We start from the raw sequence: 21,302 nt of genomic DNA, 5'->3' as shown, positions 1-21,302 counted from the left end.
CTCAAGGAAGTGACTTTTCTTTCGTCTTTCTTGGAATTTGGGATATATCAATTAGCATGTGTTCATAGAACACCTCACTACTCAACAGTGGCTAAAAACATGAGGAAATTCATTATTTACTTGCCCAGAAGGCTGAAGATAGGCAGTGCCAGGATTGGTTTGGCATCTTAATAATGTCTGAGTGTGGGGTTAGGGAAGCTCTTTGATTCCTTCGACTTTTCCCTCTTGGCCACAAGATGGCTGCTGAAGCACCAGGCATCACTTTCCTACATGGTTGCATTTAAAGGCGCAAAGTAAGGAAAAGGACAGAGCAGTGAGAGAGAGAAAGAGATCTCTTAGTGTCCTCTTATCAAGAAGAAAAAAAGTCATTTTCCCCTTATATCTTTTCAGTCATCTTCCCCTTATATCTTTTGGCCAGAACTAAATTAGATCACCATCCCTAACTGCAGAGAAAGCTGGGAAGGGGGAGCATCTCATTTTTTCAGCTTGGGGAGTAGGAGGTGGGAGAAAAGGGAGGGAGAAGAGAAAGAACGAGTTGGGATTGGCTGTTGGGTTGCCATCCGGTAGTGTGTGCCATATGGATAACACTTCATACTTGACCAGTGGAGGTTAACCTAAAGTCTACGTTGAGCCTACAAAGGAGATACATATACAATTATTCAGAATGACAGTGTACTTTTGGATTCTCATATCATTGCTAAAGCTAAAATTTCTTGGTATCAAGACAGTGTGGGTAACTCCAACGCACTTTGTTGACTTTGTTCATCATCAGGCTTTATCCCATCTTAAGCTCTCTATATATCACTCAGGAAATATTTTGTAGATGGCTCAGCTTCCTGCTCAGCGCCATAGTTCTGGATGTTTCCCACCCCACACATGGTGTTGTGTATGACCACCACCCCCGCTTCCAAATGGTCTTTGGTTCTGTATTTGCCCATTGCGAAAGAAACATCCTGACAGCTATGATGTATTTATAACGTTGTATGGCTGGTTTTACAGTCACTTTGTTACATCAATACTAATCTTTCTCGCTAAGGCGAAAAATCCATCACACCTTGAGTTACAGTGGAAAGCTTCACCTGAATCGTGTGCATTTTGGGTTTTTCAGGGGAGGGACAGGATGGAGGCACGTGACTGCTTAAGAAACTTTTCACAGTGTTACTCTCGTTTCCAAATGGTATGAGTTATTTGAGTTGCTGGAGCAGAGCACTTTCTGCAGGATAGCTGATGTCTCTGAAGACACAGTTTACATTCAATGTGTCCCAAAGAGAGTAGCAAGTACATTTTTCTAACAGTGAAAAAAGAAATCATTTTGCAACTAGCTTCTTAAAGAGTGCACTTGGTTCTAATCTACAGGCATAAAGCTTTCAAGTTACTCAATTATATAAATCTACAATTCTAATCAAAACCGTGTTTATAAAAAATAATTTTTACTTAAATTTGATGAAAAGATTCAAAGTAAGAATGGAATTTTTAAAAAAGTCATTATCAAAAACACTTTTTTTTCTTTCTTTCTTTCTTTCTTTTTTTTTTTTTTGAGACACAGTCTCACTCTGTCACCCAAGCTGGAGTGCAGTGGCACAGTTTCGGCTCACTGCAACCTCCGCCTCCTGGGTTCAAGCTATTCTCCTGCCTCAGCCTCCTGAGTAGCTGGGATTACAGGTGTGCGCCACCATGCCTAGCTAATTTTTTGTATTTTAGTAAAGATGGGGTTTCATCATTCTGGCCAGGCTGGTCTTGAACTCCTGACCTCAGATGATCTGCCCACCTCAGCCTCCCAAAGTGCTAGGATTACAGGTGTGAGCCACTGCGCCCAACGCAGAAAACACTTTCAATTTTAGAGTTTATTAATTTCCGTTGAGAAGAAAATACAATTTTTAATGAATATGAAGAATTTTGAACTGGAAACCAAGTATCCATCTGCTTAAGATCCGATTGTCATGAATATGGAAATTCTGTGACCCCCTCTAAAACTGCACAGTCCAAGATATGGCAGCCACTAGGCATGTGTGGCTATTTAAATTAATTAAACTTACATAAAATTAAAAATTCAGTTCCTCAGTGACACTAGCCATATTTCAAGTGCTCCGGAGCCTCATGTGGCTTATTGGCTACCCTATTGGATGTTGTAGGCGTAGAACATTTCCGTTGTCACAGAAAGTTCTGTTGGGCAGTGATGCTCTGGATGAGTGGTTCTCAACCAGGAATGACTTTCCCCAGCAGGGGACATTTGGCAATGTCTGGAGACGTTTTTGGAGGTCACGAATGCGGTGGGGGCATGTGCTACTAGCATCTAGGAATGCTGTTCAACATTCTGCAATGCATAGGGTAGCTTACACAATGAATAATTTTCTGGCTCAAAATGTTCCTAGTACTGAGGTTGAAAAATCCTGCTGTCTGGTGGGGTGGACTTCTGTGGCCCCCAGCTCCTCAGTTCAAGTTTTAAAGCAATTCTCTTTATACAGATGTCAGACAACATGTGTTTTGGATATAATATTGTTGCTAAGTAGGGTTAAACCTGTGATTACGTTCAGAAAAGACTTGTTCTGAGTCCCATGGCCCCCAGTTAGAGGCAAGGGAGGATCCACTGGGCTGCATGGGGAGTCTGGTTGACACTGATGCTGCTGAGGCTGAAGAAATAGGGCAGCCATGGTGTTGTTTCCCTTTATTCTTCCGTCTTCTCCCCTCCTCACTTTCCCTCTTCCTTCCAACTGAGTGGAGCCAGCCATCTAAGTCATGATGTCTTGGGGTATAGTGGATTGGCTTGTACTCCAGGCCAGCTTCATTATTCAGGGCATTTGTGTGAGCAACAGGGGCTGGTACTAACACTCCTGCTTAGCAGCAGTTGGATGCCAATATGGTGTCCAAGGATCAGGTGTCTCAGCCAGAGGGCTGGGTTCAGATCCGGACTCTTACTGCTTAGCTGTTGTGTGGCCAAGAGCAGATTATTTAACCTCTCTGAGCCTCAGTCTCCTCATTTTCAAAATGGAAATATTAACAGCCTGCGTTTTGCAAGGCAATTGTAAAGATTAGGTGAGGAAATGCATGTAAAGTGACTAGTATAACTGCCGGCATATTTAAGAATAAATGGTAGCTTCTATTATTGTTGTTTTTGTTATTGTTTATGTTACTATGGTTACTAGTCCCAAGAAAGGCTGACTGAATTGATCTGGGGTTCATTCCCACCCAGGAAGAGGAAGTCAAGGCCCTGTTTGCTGGGTTGGCTGGGCTGGAGCCAGGGCTAAATGCCAGGCAGGCGGCAGGACCCTGCCCACTCCATCCCAGCTTAAATATTCTTACTATATTGTTTCTAGCTTGCCTATGGCCTCTGGCATCACATGACTCTAAACTCCATTCAGTTATTTTCTTTCCTCCAATGCTAAGTTAGGATGTTCACTTTGGTTCCTCCTGGGTTTCCAGCATCTGCAGAAATTCTACACAAAAGGATTCAGAAAGTGCTGGGGCTGGGAAGTTTGTGTTGGCCTTGTTTCAATGACCAATGCAGCTCTTTCTCCTTCCTACCCTTCCCACTGGCTTTTTTGTGATCAGTGACCACAAGACTAAGGACTCCACACCAGGCCTGAGGCCTATTGTGTGAACCAGCTGGCCATTCCCCTAATCTTGTAGGTTGGTCCATCCCTGACTGAACCATAACTATGAGGAGCCTGGAGAGGAACTTCTTAAGTTTGTATTTGACTTCATGCTGATTTTTTTTTTTTTTTTTTTGAGATGAAGTCTTGCTCTGTTGCCCAAGCTGGGGTGCAGTGGTGCAATCTGGGCTCACTGCAAGCTCCGCCTGCCAGGTTCAAGCGATTCTCCTGCCTCAGCCACCCGAGTAGCTGGGATTACATGTGCGCGCCACTATGCCTGGCTAATTTTTGTATTTTTAGTAGAGACAGGGTTTCACCATGTTGGTCAGGCTGGTCTTGAACTCCTGACCTCGTGATCTACCTGCCTCAGCCTCCCAAAGTGCTGGGATTACAGGCGTGAGCCACCGCGCCTGGCCATGCTGGATTTTTTTAGACCTCCAGTTTAGTTTGCTTTGAGATCATCTTGAGTTCTTTCTGACTGTGGGTCCTGACTTCTTTTTCCAACTCCATTATTAGCAGGAAGAGAGCATGGCTGATGAACTGGTTAATTACATAGGAAACACGAGATCCTACAGATTTTGAATATTAGTTATGAGAGTTAATTGATCTGTGTGTGCTTAGTTGGTTTGCTTTCCCATAAAGGCTAACATATATTGTAGAGTAGGAGAGCTACATATAGAACACTATCTATTTTGGGCTCCTGTGTGGCACCTTATGGTTGCAAATGACCCAAAGCCAACTCCAGCTGGCTAAGCAAATAAGGGAATTTAATTGGCTTGTGTAATTGACAAGTCCAAGAGGAGGCCTGTTCTCTGTGAGCATTGTTAGGAATCTGTCTTGCTATTGTGCTCACCTTCTTGCCGCTGTGTCCTGGCCTCTGTTCAGCCAGCTCTCTTTTTGTGGAGGCAAGCCCGATTCATGCATTTAAAAGTTTAGCAAGCCAGCAGAAGGACAGCCTTTCTGTCTCCCAATAGTTCCTATGGAATGCTAGTAGTTGAGTATCATTCTTGGGACATGTCCATCCATCAGCCAATCAGTGTGGCTGGCAGAGCAGAACTCACTGATTGGTCAGACTTGGGTTATGGCTCCACCCTCTGGAGCTGAGAGATGCATCAGCCTCCTGTGAACCATTAGGACTGAGAGTGGAGAATGGGCGTTTCCCCCAAAGAAAAATCAGGCTAGTGTCATCAGAGAAAGGGGAGCATGGATGTTGGGCAGACAAAAACAACAGATATCCACTACCATATTTCCCTTTTCATTGTGCTGGTGACTTGGAGAAAATCTCCTGCCTGGTGTGTCTTGATTTCACCACCAAAGTCGCTCGCAGGCCCTCAGCCTGATTTTATTTACAGCAGCAGCACACCTCTCTCTTCTTCCCTGCAGTCATGATACCCCGGTCTTTCCCCCAGAGGTTGGAATAAATGGCCTTCTCTGAGCCACAATCAATGGCATTCCATAGGGTGTGACAGAGGAGGCCATCTGGCACTTGTCCCATTGTCGTTTCTCCCTGCCCAGGGAAGAGGCACATTCCAGGCAGAAGGTCGCAGCTCAGCCAAGCGCTGCTGTCTCTCAGAAGCATCACCCTCAGACTGGGGTCTGCAGCACAGAAACGCCACCAGAGTCAAACACCTGGCAGGATTCCCCCCTTTCCCTTTGTGAAATTTTCCAACAGAACCAGGTTGTGGAATAATACATAATGAAAATGATTCTTGAATAAAATTATAAGTTTGAATGTTCTGCACAATACTTTCCCCAATATTGGATGGATTTTTTTTTAAGATGCTAGCACTGAGATCACTGGCCCATTTCAATTTTTATTGAAACAAATAAACCCAATAAAAACACTTATGCTGAGAGCTGTAGCGCCACAGTGAAAGAATCACCCTGTATTGAATGTATTGATTTATTTATTTACTGCAACTGGAAAATCGAGTATTGTGTTAATGTATTTTATAAGAATCACATTGCTCGATGAAATGGCTAATTTATTTTAGCGTATACATAAATAGCTAGCAATTTTCTCTGAGACAGGCTAATGAAAATGATGCCATGAAATTGTCTATACGATGAAGAGTGACGGAGACGAGTTATTATTGGGTGAGTGCTAAGACGCGCTGAACTGGCCATCATATCTTTGAACTTTTGAACTGCTACTTGTTTCGTGTGATTTATTGATTTTGCTATCTCTCTGTTTAGCTCAACTTTAGTTTTTGCCCAGCAGTGCAGATAAGTGGCATAGGAGATTTAATTTCATGGGTATTTGGGGTTAAAACCTATCTTTAAAAAGAATGCTAAACATGTTTTAATAAAACATGAGTTGCAGGGGTTTTAGGTTTCTGTACGATATGGATCTGATAAGAACCAAGGCAGTTTAGAGGCCAGCCCAGAGGTTCCAGGCTAGGGAGGAACTCTTTCTGAGCTTTGGAAGTTTCACCAGGGCCACATGCATTTTATTTGCTAGATCAGCCTGGCTTCATTCTTAATTATATGTATCATTTATCCCCCTGCCTGTGCCCTTTTGCTCATGGCACATGTTTTGCCTCGGTGCCTGGTACACAGAAGGTTTCTCGGGTTCTCGCAGGCAGCATCACTGTCCCTGTCCTCCCGTCCTTGTACACCAAGGGCTGGCCGCTACCGAAGCACCCTCATTTTGGCTGATCTCATGGGGAAACTGCTTTCAAGAGCAGCCACGGCTCTCACCTAGGGAGAGCCACGGCTCTCAGCGTCGGGGCCAGAGCTGGCTCGCTGCTGCTCAGCTGCCTCCAGATTAGTTCTCTCTGGTCCCCATCAGCATTGTTACCCTCCTTATCAGCCTAGCCCTGACCTTTGAGTGGGATGTTTCACTCACTGCTTGGTGGTGGGGGGTGGTTTTTGTACTAAGTGATCATGGCAAGAAAGCAGCCTTACTTTTTATTGTTGTCTTTGGACCTGCAGAACTTTTCTTAAAAATGTAACATTTTGGGAACTCATTCTTCATAATATTTTTTATTTTATTAGCTAATTTCTAAAGGATGATTTGACAACAGTATTTTATGCTTTTTGTTTATTTGTGGGTGGGGGGTGTGGTGGTTGGAGGAGGTGGGAAAGAGCTTTATCATGTAAAAGTAACCATCCTAGAAATTTCAGGTAATAAATTTTCAGGTGCATGAATGGTTAAGACTCTTCACTCAGTGACACAGTATGTGAATGAGGAATTTTTATGAAGGTAACGGTCTTGTTCTTTAAAAATCTGATTTATTTAGTAGGTACTTCTAAATGACCAAGTAATTTTAACCTTCAGAGAAAGATGGAGAGGGGGTGGGTGGGTAGAGAAGGCTTGTATCTCTGCAAGGGATTGAAAATTCTCATCCCTTTTAATGATTAAACTGGCACGGTCTTTATTTGGATGTTAAAAGCCTTTTCTTACATTGCAAACATTCTCAGCAAATTTACAGTCAGATATTTGGAAACAGCTAACACTTGAAAAAAAAAAGGAGGAGGAGGGCCTGTTTGAACTAGGAAACAAAATTAGTAGGAATGGCTGAAAAGACAGGACTGACCCCAACACCATTAGCTGGAGAAAAAAAAAATTCCATTTCATTGCAACTATGTTATTGTTTACTTTACCATACACATCCTAATATGGTTACCTCCCCGTCAGAGGAGGCCAAGCCAGGGGTTGAGAGGCCCCCTCCGGGAGAAAGCTCCTAACTGCTTCTCAGACAATAAGAAACAAACGGTACAACTCCACAAAAGGCTTCCCGGAAAATAAGTGTCAAATAAATCCTACAGAACTCTCGCTTCTGCCACTGAGCTCTGTATATGCAAACCTGTTTTTATGCCATCGCTTCCCCAGGCTGAGCTGCGTTTGTTTGGAAATGTAAGCCACTGCCTTTTCTTTTTTTCTTTTTTCCTTTTTTTTTTTTTCCCCCTCACATCATCTGAGGGCTCTGGATTAATTCCTTGAGACATATCTTTGCATACATATCTCATGAGTTATGTTTCCTGGAGCCTTTTACTAGGAACATTAAGGTAAGAATGTTGATTTAGCCTGGGACCTTTGTCACTCAAACTAACGCTCATCAGTGATATAGACATTGTAAAGAAATATTGCGGAGGTCTTTTGTGGTCCCCCTCCCAAACAGAGAGGTGCAGTGCTTTTAATTGTCATGCATGGATTCAGAAAAAAAAATGCCACCAGTTGTGGATGAGATGTAGCAGAGGTGTGTACTCACTGGTGTGGTGTAAACACTGCTGAAAACACCCCCGATCTGTGGCAGCCACAACAGTTTCATTAGAAGCCTTTTCCTGCTGTTTCTTCCAATTCTTCTCTACTTGGGCGTATTTCTTTTCCTTTTCTTCTTCTATTTTTTTTTTCCCCCTTTTTCAACTCTCCTGATCTTTTCCAAATCCTCATGGTCTTGAGGCTTGCCTGTTATTATCTGCAACTCCAGAACAAAGGTAGGTTGCTCAACTCTGTGCTTCGGGGGGAGGGCCAAGTTATTTTGGGAGGGATGTCTTCCTAATGCATGAGTGGCTGACCTAAAAGAGGGGGGAGAGATCATGCTTGGAGCCGAGGGATGAGAGCGCACGCACTGTGGCAGCTTTTATGTAGTGGAGTTTATTTTTATGCAACTTAAAGTAGCGGCAGCATCTTTAGTAGAATGGACTCGTTAGGTTTGGATAATCCACACTGGTGTAACACTGATGTGTACATTTTATTACCAAACTGGGGTTTCAGACATTTGGGGATGCTTGAATTTATGGCAGCAGCTAAGATTCCCTGATGAGGGACTGTATTGAGTTTATCAAAATTAAATAACAGATTTAGGACTTTTTTCTTTTCTTTTAAATTTTAATGTGAAGGTGTGTTTGGGTGACTGGCTATGTAGTTTTTCTTTTCCCCTTTGGTCTAATTGCTTTAATTCCTTGGACACCTTCACTTATTTCTCAATTATTTTCTTCTCTAATTTTGTGTAATCTGGTCCTCTGTTGGAGCCAAGGTGGAGGTTTACTGTTTTTAACTAATTGTGCCTTGCTGGGTGGCAATACAATAGAAAGAGTAAAGACCACAAGAAATTCATCTCCACCTGAAAAGGGGACTGGAATAGAGTGGTGCAGCTTCATAATTGAAAACAAGAGCAAATTAAGCTTTGGTGAGGGATATTACAGGCTATTAATCATAATAAATATGTTTGACAACGATGTATTTTCTTTCTATAGTTTTCAGTTAAAAAAAATCAAAGTTGGTGATTAGAAGAGGGAATAGTTCTTTGGCTTATAGATGCTGGGACGTACTTGTTCATTAGTTCAAACCACATTAAAAGTGAGCAGTTTGTTCCAGAATCAAGTATGTCATTCCCAAGCAGATTTGAATACATCCCTGTCCAAATGCAATCTCGGGTTCATGCCACAGTGCTTGGCTTTTTCTGAACATCTCAGCTTCAGCACGGAACTCGAGTGCTAAGAATTTTATTTTACGTTATGACTATGCTCGCACATTCCTGTTGGTTTCTTGGCTGCGGATCATCTCTGTGCATGCACTGTAGCCCTGTCAAGGTGAAGCTCTTTGAAAAATAGAAATTCAGTGTATTTAACCAAAATGAGCTTGAGCAGCCCCTAAGTTTATATCTTAGAAAGCTGCTAATTATGCTTGTCGAAAAACACATCTGAGTGGAAGGTTCTGAGTCCAAACAGGATCGAGTACTGCTTTAGAAATATAACTGTAGTCTGTGCTTTTAGAGAGGTTTATTTTTACTTTGGGGCCATGGAGGGGGTGATTGGAATTAGTAGCCTTTAATTAGACGGGGAGATATTCAAATTTTACGGGGATTTATGTTAGAACATGGAATGGCGGGTGGCTCTTTCCTCATTATGAATCCTCCCTGCACATAATGAGGTTCATCATTAGTTGATGGAGTGAATTTGCCCTAGCTCTACCTTGAAAGGCACATAATTTACATACTACTTCAGAGCCTAAGCTTTAATGGATTCCTCGATGAATAAAATGAAAAGCTACTTTCTTTAAATTTTTGAACACTGTTTAGATAATACGATTTTAATAAGACATTCAATTTGCTTGTTAAGTATATTTGAAAGTGCTTTTTTTTTTTTTTCCTTTTTGGGCAAAATATATTTTGGCTTGCCATGCTGTGTATCACAGCGATGTACCCTCACAGTTGTCTCAGAGGACATATGGGGTACGTTGTTAAGAAATGGGAGAATCTTAGGCGGAAAGCTTTTTCACATGTGAGCCTCCAGATTATTGACAAATCTTTTTGTATAGAAACTCTTCTGACATTAAATGGTTATAACAAAAAGGTTTGGAAACAAGCTTATTATTAGTGTCTGGTTTCACATATACGAAATTTGTGTGCATGCTGATTCCAGCCAAAATTGACAAAATAGCTAGCTGTACCTCCTGATGTGTTTTAATGATGGAAGAGCAAACTTCCCTAGTGCAGCTGTGTGTTTCAAACTGCTGTGTAGCTATGATTCGATGAGGAGAAATTGAGTTGGAGGCTGTCTAATATGTTATCAGGGCATCAGCTTAGGAGCGTTCTGGTCTACGCCATAGGTGTAGCAAGTTTTCTGTCACTCTTCCCTCTTTGGGCTGGAATGGGGAAAAAAATCAGCTTTGACTCAGCACGATTTGAACACGAATGTCTTTTAAATGAATATGGGGGGTTAGTAATAGCATGTTACTGAACATGTCCTTTGCTTGTTCGAGACAGGTCACCCCTGCATTGTTATCATTGCTGCAAGTAGAAGCAGGTTTCTGGTGGTTTGTCACTTTCAAGAGCAGGGAAGGTGTCTAAATATAAGCGAAGCTTTGTTTTGATAGAATGTTTTATTACCTGAAAATGATCAGCATATATTAACATTAATAGAATAGTCCATGTCATTCTTTTTTTAGGCAATTTACCTCTGCTACAGACCTGTCTGCTTAAAAAAAAATCTTCCTCTCTTCTAAAACATATATTTGTTTAGAGAGTTTTCACTGAAGTGTACATGACAATTACAGCTGTTCATTAACAAAATTGGGTATTTGTTTTAAACTTTAACCAATCACTTTGATATGCTAATTATGGTGTAATTTAATTTGAGCCCTGTAATGATGATGCCGTTATTATGGACATAAATGATGCAGTTAAGCTGAGAGTAATCTCATTTGCATACTGTACATGCCAGTAAATTAAGCCCTTTCTTCGACTGCTTCAGCTTTAATTTTCCACTTCTTTTCACACAGCTCCTTTTCAGCCCCTCTCTTATAAGCCCACTTTGTAATAGTCCTGATGACTGTTTGATGTGAAGAGTTTCGGCACCACAATAATGCACGACAGAAGATGTAACATTTAAAGGATTCATTATCTTGCTGAGTGTTCCTTTAAGAAAGAAGGATTAGAGGGTGGAGGGGAGACCGGAGTGTCCTTTCCATGGGATATGACAGGGCCCCCTGTTAAAGTAATTTGAGATGCCAAATGCTCTCCACTCACCCCCAAGTCAGACTTGGGACCTATTATTTAAAATGATGGCTTTTTCCCCACCGTTCTGTAGTTTATGGTCACAAATTGTGTTGCTTTCAGCAGTAGTGAATTTCCTGTGCTCCCTTATGGTAATTGGAGGTTAAAGTTTTTTTTGTTTTTGTTTTGTTTTGTTTTGTTTTTTTGAGATGGAATCTCACACTGTCGCCTGGGCTAGAGTGCAATGGTGGGATCTCGACTCACTGCAAGCTCCGCCTCCCGGGTTCAAGCTAGTCTCCTGCCTCAGCCTCCCGAGTAGCTGGGATTACAGGCACCTGCCACCATGCCCGGCTAATTTTTTGTATTTTTAGTAGAGACGGGGTTTCACTATGTTGGCCAGGCTGGTCTCGAACTCCTGACCTCGTGATCCGCCCGCCTAAGCCTCCCAAAGTGCAGGGATTACAGACGTGAGACACCACGCCCAGCGAAGGTAAAAGTTTAATTTAGCTTGACTGTTAAGATTCTTCAAATCTGGGCCTTCATAGATGAGATTATAATTTTAAACAATTTTGGCCAGGCGCGGTGGCTCACGCCTGTAATCCCAGTACTTTGGGAGGCCAGGGCGGGCAGATCATGAGGTCAGGAGATCGAGACCATCCTGGCTAACATGGTGAAACCCTGTCTCTACTAAAAATACAAAAACAAAATTAGCCGGGCATGGTGGCACGCGCCTGTAATCCCAGCTACTCAGGACCTGAGGCAGGAGAATGGCGTGAACCCCGGAGGCGGAGGTTGCAGTGAGCCGAGATCGCGCCACTGCACTCCAGCCTGGGTGACAGAGCGAGACTCCGTCTAAAAAAAAATTTAAAAAACACAATTCTGAGATATGACTGAATGACATTTTCAAAAGGAACTTCTTTTTTCCCCCCATTCTGCCTGGATTATCCAAAAACCACCGTTTCATCCACTTCTGTAAGAATGGAAACGCTTTGCACATAGATGCTCTTCCATTTGTAGGCCCATCGCTGCTACCCTGCTCGAGCCAGGAGACCAGCCATGTGCCTTTTCATGGCCTTTGGCCAGTACACTGCCCTTCCATTCAAACCAAAGAATGCAAAGAGCATCACTAAACTCTTCTACATCGTGAACGGATTCTCCCCATGGCTCTCGCCGAAGCCAGTGGGAGTTGAGTGGGTGTAACTGAGGATTGAATTTAGCACTGTGTTTTTAAAAGGGTCATAGGCCTAAAAATAGTTCAAGCTGTTTGACTCTGCTGCAGGCTACTTCCTTAGCAAATGGAAAAAAGTATTAAAATAAAATAGAAATCGGCTGCATCCATTCTCGTTTCTTGGGACTGTGAAAGTCTTGTACTTCCTTTCGAAGCCCCCGAGTTCTCCATCCCTTGACCCAAAGTTCTTCCTAGTTGATTGTCAACCCTGCCCCCAGCAGTTCTCTGATAGGAGGCTGCCTTTTCTAATATTTTGACAGGCAGAAATTTCCTGGTATTGCCATGGCAAATTGTACATAGGGCTCACTCAGCCTGGTAGCAGTGGCAACTGGAATATGGAATTTCGTCCAACTTTGGAAATCTCAGGGGAGGTGAATGTCTCCCAGTTGTGTTTGAGTTAAGCAAAGGCTGTCACACTTGACACAATGTCAGACTGTTTTAAAGCAAAGTGTAACACTTAAAAAGCGTTATTTTTTTTCCTGCTTTTACATGCTTTCAAAAATACCATGGGCTTCAAAGTGTGTGTAAAAAACCTTGTAGAAATACTTGTACTATGGCTATAATTCCACATCCAATATTATACTTTTTTGAAATGTGGAGCTTTTTGGTTTTCTTTTTGTTCGTTTGTTTGTTTTTGTTTTTGAGAAGGAGTCTTGCTCTGTTGCCCAGGCTGGAATGCAGTGGCGTGATCTCGGCTCACTGCAACCTCTGCCTCCCAGGTTCAAGCAATTCTCCTGCCTCAGCCTCCTGAGTAGCTGGGATTACAGTCGCGCGCCACCACACCTGGGAAATTTTTTGTATTTTTAGTAGAGACGGGGTTTCACCATCTTAGTCAGGCTGGTTCTCGATCTCCTGACCTCGTGATCTGCCTACCTCGGCCTCCCAAAGTGCTGGGATTGCAGGCATGAGCCACCATGCCTGGGCAGCTTTTTGGTTTTCAATATAATTGAGGGAGACAGGGGAGAGGAGAAATGATTTTATATAATAGTGTGGAAATTTTTAATTTTTATCCCAGCATGTAGACTGGATTTTCTCAGTTCAGACCAAGCTCAAATGCAATCACATATTCCCACTGTGAAATTTCCTACTTTTAGGAAGGTGGGAAAACAGAGAGCATAAGCTCTCTGAAGGCAAGGAATGTTTATCTGAATTCTCAGCACTTACACTAATGCCTTGCACATAAGTAGGTACTGAAGAAATATTTCCTGATTGAAATGGACTTGCTTATTACTGAAGACTTTTGAGGAAATAATAAAGAAATCAAATGAGAAAATACAGAAGAAAATGCTCTCTAAAGTGTAAAGCTATTAAATATACATGATGATGTTGAGATTGTAAACCTCTTCAACCTCCTCTTCCCTGGTCCCTCCCTTGTGTGGGGGAGCCACTTGTAAGTGCTTGCCGGTGGACAGGAGCAATCCTAGATGGGAAGCCACCTCGGCCCCGATTATTTATGAATGCCTGTAACGGTAATAGTCACTCTTAGTTACTGAGCTACAGCTATGGTCTAGAACTGTTGTGAACGCTTGTCATACTTAATGTCATAGAATCTTACCAATAGCTTTTCAGGATAGGTGCTGTTATTCTAATCTTTTCCATGTGGCAACTGTGATGCAGACATTGTCCCAGGTCAGACAGCTGTTAGGTCTGGAACCAAGACAAGTATTCCTTCAGGAAAACCCCAGAGTCCTCACTCCTGGCCGTTGCACTTGAATCTTCCCTTCTTTTCCTTGTAGACACACACACACACCCCCACACCCCTTTAGAGGCATGCTTATACTTTGTACATTCATTTATTGAACGGCAGTAGTGTTCCAGGTAGCAGCCTAGGCACTTTACATACTTTGTTTTCATAGACATTGTTTTCATAGAGGCCTGGCAAGGTAACTGTAATTTGTCCCTACTTACTAATGAGGAAACAGACATTCACTTGGATTGAATAACTTGCTTATGCAGGTAGAAAGTGACCAAGCTGAGCTTTGAAGCCCTGCTTGTCTGCCTGCAAAGCCCTTGTTCACTGAATCACCACTGCATGGTCCCCGCTAATCTATATGTAGCCTGAGAGTGTTTTGTGCTCTTAAATTAGTTAACTTACTGTTTAATTGATTTATTAATTTCATATATTTTGAGTGCCTATGGGATGTAAAGCCTTTCATAGTTACCTTATATTTTGGAGAGTTGGACTAAATGTGCACCTTAAGTAACTGAGAATCTCCTAATTTCTCAGTCTTTTAGTATAACGTCAGTTCCTGGCAGGGAGCCACCTTCTCTTCCTTCTCCCCTTCCCCCTCCAGACACATAAATGAGACTGTTGTTAAATTATCCTTTTTCCTGGGGGAGGAGAATGCTGTGCTGTCTCCTTCCCTTTGATTGAAGCCTTCCTTACTGTTATCTTGACAGGTGACAGAATGAATATCAGCTGTGGAACTTACAGATATGTGGGTCCATATGTGTTTACACGTATCCCCCCATGTACACGTATGGATTCATTGCTTGCACTTTCATTTATACACACTGCAGGCCACATGTAGAGAAAGCAGTAGGAACATTTCAAGGAAACTCTGTGCTTCCTGATGCTCCTTTCCTAGCACCGTTCCTTGGCTCCATAGCTCTGCAATCCCAATTCAAGCATGGGAAGTGATGACAGTATGTAAAGTGTCAGTTTCCCTTACCACACAGAAACTCTTCCAGGCCAGGATCTTGAAATGCTTCTAGTCCTGCACTGTCTGCTATGGTAGCTACCAGCCAGATGTGGCTCTTGAGCCCTGGAAGTGTGGCTAGCCCCAATCAAGATAGGCCATATGTATAAAATATATGCTGGCATCCAAAGACTTAGTAGAAAAAAAGAAGAAAGAAGGTTAACTATCTCATTCATCTTTTATATTAGTTGCATGTTGAAATTAAAACATTTTGGATATATTAAGTAAAATCCAATTTTTTTTTTTTTTTTTTTTTTTTTTTCCAGATGGAGTCTTGCTCTGTCACCCAGGCTGGAGTGCAGTGGCATAATCTCAGTTCATTGCAACCTCTGCCTCCCAGGATCAAGTGATTCTCCTGTCTCAGCCTCCCAAGTAGCTGGGATTACAGGCGTGCACCACCACGCCTGGCTAATTTTTGTATTTTTAGTAGAGGCGGGGTTTCACCATGTTGGTCAGGCTGGTCTCAAACTCCTGCCCTCGTGATTTGCCCGCCTCGGCCTTTCAAAGTGCTGGGATTACAGACATGAGCCACCGCACCTGGCCCAATTGTATTTTTAAAACCAGTTTCACTACTTCTTTTTTATTTTATTTTTTTCTTTTTCTTTTTTTTTTTTCCTTAAGACAGGATCTCGCTGTGTCACTCAGGCTGGAGTGCAGTGGCAGGATTATGGCTCATTGCAGCCTCAGCCACCTGGGCTCAAACTGTCCTCCCACCTCAGCCTCCTGAGTAGCTGGGACTGTGGAAACCACCATCACACCCAGCTAATGATTTTTATTGTCTTTTGTAGAGATAAGGTCTCCCGATGTTGCCCAGGCTGGTCTCCAACTTCTGGGCTCAAGCCGTTCTCCTGCCTTGTGCTCCCAAAGTGTTGGGATTACAGGTGTGAGCCACTACACCCAGCCATTTTTGCTTGTTTATATGTGGCTACTAGAAATTTTAAAATTACACATGTGGCTTGCCTCTGTGGCTCTCATTATATGTCTGTGGGACAATGAAGCTCTAGAATCTACATGATATCTCTGTAGACAGGATAACTGGTAGATCGTGGGTGCTGGAGGGTGGTAGCTCAAAGATTTATCCAAAAAGTCAATCGAGAAGTGCAATGAAAGCATGTTACAGAGAACTTGGCCCATAGCAGAGGCTCAGGAAATACTTGGGGATGAAGCCACACACAGCAAATATTTCTACATGGGAAACACTAAAGAGGTAATCCCTTCCATTGTTTCAACATCCTGCCCTTCCTAATCAAATTGAGAATATAGCACCTACCCCACTATTTTAGAGAACTTGGATTTGCAAAATGTTTCTATTCTATACCCAGCTTGTGACCTTGATGCCAGTAAATATTGGCTCATCTGCTATGATGATTCCATGAGCATAGGTCAGCAGAGAGGAGAGAATGGGATTCCTTGAATGTTCCTAGGTGATTCTCTTATCCTGGGCTTTGATTATTTGCAAGAATTGTTACATGGGGTCCTGGAGCCACAGGCTCTTACTGGGGCATTTGTCTTAGGTAAATAGATGCATTTGTCTCCTTGATACTCTCCTAATATATGTTCTTTACCTAGTACAGAATTTACTTTACAGTATTGTGTAAGTATAGTTTCTTAAACAGAGAAATATTAGCCGGGTGCGGTGGCCCACACCTGTAATCCCAGCACTTTGGGAGACCGAGGCGGGTGGATCATGAGGTCAGGAGATAGAGACCATCCTGGCTAACACAGTGAAACCCCATCTCTACTAAAAATGCAAAAAATTAGCCGGGCATGGTGGCACGCACCTTTAGTCCCAACTACTTAGGAGGCTGAGGCAGGAGAATGGCTTGAACCTGGGAGGCGGAGGTTGCAGTGAGCTGAGATTGCACCACTGCGCTCCAGCCTGGGCAACAGAGTGAGACTCCATCTCAAGAGAAAAAAAAAAGAGAAACATTCTATGAATGTACATCACTTAACAAATACTGATTTTATCCCTGCCTTATTAGGCATGGCGGGCTCCCTGCCTTCAGGAAGCTTGTTGACTACATAAAGGCAGGTAAGAAATGTCATAGCTTCAACCGAAGATGTCAAGATTCAATGGTTGCCAAATCAGAGCAATGTTGTTTGGCTTATAAAAAGAGTCTTTAATTTTTTTCTAGAGGTTTCATAATCGGTGTTCATTAAAGGTCCACATCTTTCCTACATTCTATTTATTGCATAGATGATCTAGGGAAAGCATAATTTTAATTGTAAATTTTCAGTAACCCCAACCCCTACAGAAAAGTGAGTTTATACACCAAAAAGTTTTTCCCTAAACATCCATGCCAGTCCTTAAAATCCAAGGGGACTTAGATCTACAGTCGCTTTGCTAAGATTTTTTTTTTTCCCCATCAGAATAAATGGAAGCCTTCACTGGAATGAGCACATGGAAATTATAGCTGTCACGTCGTCCATTAAAAGCAGACATTCAAGTGGGATATTATCTCACTTTACTTTTTGGTCCTTCAGAAGTCAAGGGACAGGGTATTAGATGTGAGATGACCATAGGAAGACTGGGTCCTGGCAAAGATCAGTACCCAGCATGAAATGCGCCCACTTACTTGTTAAGTGCTTAAAATTTTCACCCCTCCTCCTGCCCTGTTCTGCCCTGAAGCTGCAGATTCATTAGTATCAATTGGTTTTCAGGGTGTTTCTATCTCTGGGCCACTGGCTCCTAGATATGATTACTGCCTGATATTTTCCATACAGTGCTTCCATTTTCAATCATCTTATCCACAGTTGGCCTAATGTCACTCTTTGAACATTCACAGAGGAATAATGTAAATGTTAGCTTTTGTCCTGTGCATAACTGGAGAGGAAAATGCCTTAGACACATCTGCACTAAACATTTCTTTGCAGACACCTCAGAGAGGACAGCCTCCATCTCTGCCCACAGCACACCCATTTTCTGAACAAAATCAAAGAGTTGTTCTTGGGGATGTCCTTGGGGTGGCAAAACTTTCTGTAGGCGGTGCAACTTGTGCCTCCAAGGATTTGAAGAGCATCCTCGCCTCCCCCCACTCACCCATATTTTATTGTCAGTTCTTTTGCAAGGGTGAAGGCAGAGGACATGTTTTGGAAGGACAGTCTTTGGTACTCTTGGCTTGTCCATTTTGTCGGATGATCTCCAGTGGTGGAGGATGAGTGGGCTGATTGGATTAATTTCGAGTTGGAATATAATGAATGGTTAGTGTCCTTTTACTCTGTTGTGTTTTGAGGTGTTTGTCCCTGACAGCCATTTGGCATGTAATCTGGTTACATGCAGATTTTTGGTTACCAAAGATTTTTGGTTTTTTGATTTAATGCTTTAAACTTTTCTTATTTTTTTTTTTACCTATAATATTAAACATGTAAAAGCGATTTTAATGACTTGTCATTGAAGATATACCCTTCTGCCTCCATCTCCCCAAATGGGCATGCAAGAAACATCACTACTGAACAGTCTGGAAGTAAGTTTGCACCACCAAAGGTCAGTGTGGGTTGTATAAAAGCCAGGACTGGAAGCAGCCCTACCACCCCAGATAATAACGGCAATTCCAGAGAACATTGAGAACACAAACCCTCGAAGAAAAAGCAAAATTTCTCTGTCATGTAATGATGTTTGATTTGGGCTAAAAGGAATGTCGATTTTACCAAGGTCTTAAGTTCTCTTTTTGATTCCACTTTTATGCATTTTAAAAAGTTTTCTTAGCTGCCTTCCTTGTTTTCCAAAAATATACAAGTCCTGATCCTCTTTTGTCCTTCTTGGGGTCCCCAGGAATCAGAGAATACAATGTATAACACTATAGCACCAGCCGGGGGGGTGCGAGGCCGAGGCAGGCAGATCATCTGAGGTCAGCCTGGCCAATATGGTGAAACCCTGTCTCTACTAAAAATACAAAAAAAAAAAAAAAAGAGTCAAGCAGGGTCGTGGGCATTTGTAATCCCAACTACTCAGGAGGCTGAGGTGAGAGAATCTCTTGAACCCCGGAGGCAGCGGTTGCAGTGAGCTGAGATTGCGCCATTGCACTCTAGCCTGGGTGACAAGGGTGAAGCTCCATCTCAAAAAAACAAAAACAAAAACAAAAACAAACTATAGCAGCTGCTTTAACCTTCCTTTCAGTCATGGTAAGCTGTGGATTTACAGAAGCTCAGCTCCTGCTCCCTCAGTTTTTTATGAGTTGGACGATAGACCTTTCTTGATACAAAGTGGAAACCATTGCCCTTCCCTCCCCTCCTTACCCCTCCCCTTCCCTCCTCTCCCCTCCCCTTCCCTTCCCTCCTCTCCCCTCCCCTTCCCTCCTCTCCCCTCCCCTCCCCTCCCATGCCTTCCCTCCCCTTCTCTCCCTTTCTTACCTTTCTATTTCTTTCGCTTTCTCTCTTTCTCTCTTTTCTTTTCTTTCTTGGGGAGATAGGTTCTCACTCTGTTGCCTAGGCTGGAGTGCAGTTGTGCAATCATAGCTCACTGCAGCCCCAACCTCCTGGGTTCAAACGATCCTCCTGCCTCAGCCTCCAGAGTAGCTGGGACTAGAGGCACATGTCATCACACCTAGCTTATGTTTTTATTATTATTATTATTAGTAGTAGTAGTGGTGGTGGTAGTATTGTAGAGAACCACTGCACCTGGTCCCCATTTTTCTTGCTTTGTTTTTTTTTTTTTTTTTTTTTTTGAGACAGAGTTTTGCTCTGAGGCACGATCTCAGCTCATTGTAACTTCCATTGCCAGGGCTCAAGAGATCTTCCCTCTTCATCCCAAGTAGCTGGGACTACAAGTGTGCATCACTGCAATTGGCTAAATTTTTTGTATTTTTGGTAGACACAGGGTTTTACCGTGTTGCCCAGACTGGTCTCGAACTCCTGAACTCAAGGGATCCTCCCACCTCCACCTCCCAAAGTGTTGGGATTACAGGCATGAGCGACCACACCCAGCCCTGACCCTATCTTCTTTTTGTTTTTTTTTTGTTGGAGTTTCTATTCTCTGTTTCATTTTTTGAGATCTATGGATGTGAATAAGCTTCCTACCGTAAAGAAGACATCATTATTTATTTCTGTAGCTTTTGTGTACTACCATGGAGATGACATGGAGCATCAGTTGAGGGGTCCTGTAGAGTGACAGCTAGCAGATGGGTAGAATAACTATTATTAGTGCTGCTTCTCCTCTCTGCCAGTTCTCATAGCAGACATTGCTAATTGATCACAGTACTTTTTCTCAGCAAGCCTGACTGTGGCCTATGAATCTTCCTCTCAAGGAGTGCCAGCCACTGATAATCGATAGCACTTGACTGAAATGTATTTCCCCTCCCTTCTCTAATTGTTGTGACTTACTACATGTGAAATTGGCTGATGAGATATTATTAATAAATAGTGGCACATCTTTTATTTTGATACTATCAGATTCTTTTTATATTATCTCAGTTTGCTAAGCCACCTAGCCCCTTCCAAATTAGCTTTTTAAACACATGCTCTTTCTTCAGATGTGACCTGACAAGAGAGACAGACAACCCCCAGAAATCCCTTTCAGGTGATGATGCTGAAATAGGCCAAGTACCAGTTCTTCTTTGAGCTGTATAACTCTTTCTTAGGTACATAATTCTTTGCACATGCAATTGAAGGATCACCCAGGAAATGGATGTGACCTTCATACAGGAGATGACGTTGAAGTATGAACTCTTTGCCCTTTGGCAAATTGCCTGTTCCCCTCATTCTAAATTTCTAGGAATCTAGGTCCTGACACCCTACGTTCTTTGATATCTCCATAGACCATAATCTAGTTGAATCTACCAGAATTATTTATGCACCATAATGAAAAAGAAAAATAGAGAGGCTTTTTCTGTTCACTCATCTTTCATCATTATTTTAACTTATATTTCCCTGGAATTTTTCTGTCTTAACTTTATAGTTTAAAAATGTTGCCTGATAAACAGTGCTTGTAGTCCATTTATGTTTTTTGCCTAATGCATGGAGAGAAATTTGAAGTGTCCAGAATTCATAATTTCTCCAAAATAACCACTGAGTCAACAAGTTGGTGTTGTGTATTTTTCCCCACTTTGGACATTTATAATAAATTATAATAATTCTCTCTTGAAAGATTAGAAGATCTCTCCTATTTTTTTTTCCTATAAGGTAGCTATAGGTGGATTGGTTCTGTCTTATTTGTAGCATCAGAAGTCATGTTTTTTGATTCATTGTATTTATAAGGTAAAAAGGAGAATCAGTTCACTTTGTTTCTCTTGAATGCAAAACAAGAAGGAAGCATGTTTGCAGGTGCTATCATGTCTCAACATCACTGTGCTTATGTTTAGTTATTTTTTGAGTTTTAAAGCCTACATCTTCATCTTTCCTTGTCAGG

General features: G+C 42.3%; 1 protein-coding gene across 22 annotated transcripts in view; it reads left to right on the top strand.

Moving 5' to 3' along the window:
* Window positions 1-21,302, top strand: part of FOXP1 (forkhead box P1) — a 630,459-nt gene that overhangs the window by 331,314 nt on the left and 277,843 nt on the right. For 3 of the 22 annotated variants that reach the window (XM_055383396.2, XM_055383389.2, XM_055383388.2), the window contains exon 1: window positions 7,246-7,601. The exons of 17 other annotated variants lie outside the window; for them this stretch is intronic. The gene's annotated coding sequence lies outside the window, so the exon portion shown is untranslated. Of the gene's footprint in view, window positions 1-3,721; window positions 7,602-21,302 lie in introns of those variants that run through there. 2 more of the 22 variants (XM_055383405.2, XM_055383390.2) reach the window with 2 other exon arrangements.

Source organism: Gorilla gorilla, chromosome 2 (assembly GCF_029281585.2).
Source record: "Gorilla gorilla gorilla isolate KB3781 chromosome 2, NHGRI_mGorGor1-v2.1_pri, whole genome shotgun sequence".
NCBI classification, from domain to species: domain Eukaryota; kingdom Metazoa; phylum Chordata; class Mammalia; order Primates; family Hominidae; genus Gorilla; species Gorilla gorilla.
Note: the sequence above shows the minus strand (reverse complement) of the source record. Positions and strands in the feature narration are given on the sequence as shown.